Genomic DNA, 726 nt, shown 5'->3' on the forward strand with positions numbered 1-726 from the left:
AGAAGGCTCAATACAGCCACCAGAAAGGATAATTTTCCTTTACCATTCATAGACCATATGCTAGAAAGACTAGCGGGTCATGATTATTACTGCTTTTTGGATGGCTATTCAGGCTACAACCAAATTGCAGTAGATCCCCAGGATCAAGAGAAAACAGCATTCACATGCCCATCTAGAGTATTTGCCTATAGAAGGATGCCATTTGGGCTGTGTAATGCACCTGCAACCTTTCAGAGATGCATGCTCTCTATTTTCTCTGATATGGTAGAAAATTTTCTAGAAGTCTTCATGGATGACTTCTCAGTATATGGAGACTCATTCAGCTCCTGTCTTGATCACCTGACACTGGTTCTGAAAAGATGCCAAGAGACTAACCTGGTTTTAAACTGGGAAAAATGTCACTTTATGGTGACTGAAGGGATTGTCCTTCGGCACAAGATTTCGAACAAGGGAATAGAGGTGGATCAAGCTAAGATAGAGGTAATTGAAAAATTACCACCACCTGCCAATGTTAAGGCAATCAGAAGCTTTCTAGGGCATGCAGGATTCTATAGGAGGTTTATAAAGGATTTTTCAAAAATTACAAAACCTCTGAGCAATCTGCTAGCTGTTGACACGCCATTTGTGTTTGACACAGAGTGTCTACAGGCGTTTAAAACTCTGAAAGCTAAGCTGGTCACAGCACCAGTTATTTCTGCACCAGACTGGACATTACCATTCGAACTA

The sequence above is a fragment of the Arachis ipaensis genome, chromosome B07, assembly GCF_000816755.2.
Source record: "Arachis ipaensis cultivar K30076 chromosome B07, Araip1.1, whole genome shotgun sequence".
NCBI lineage: Eukaryota > Viridiplantae > Streptophyta > Magnoliopsida > Fabales > Fabaceae > Arachis > Arachis ipaensis.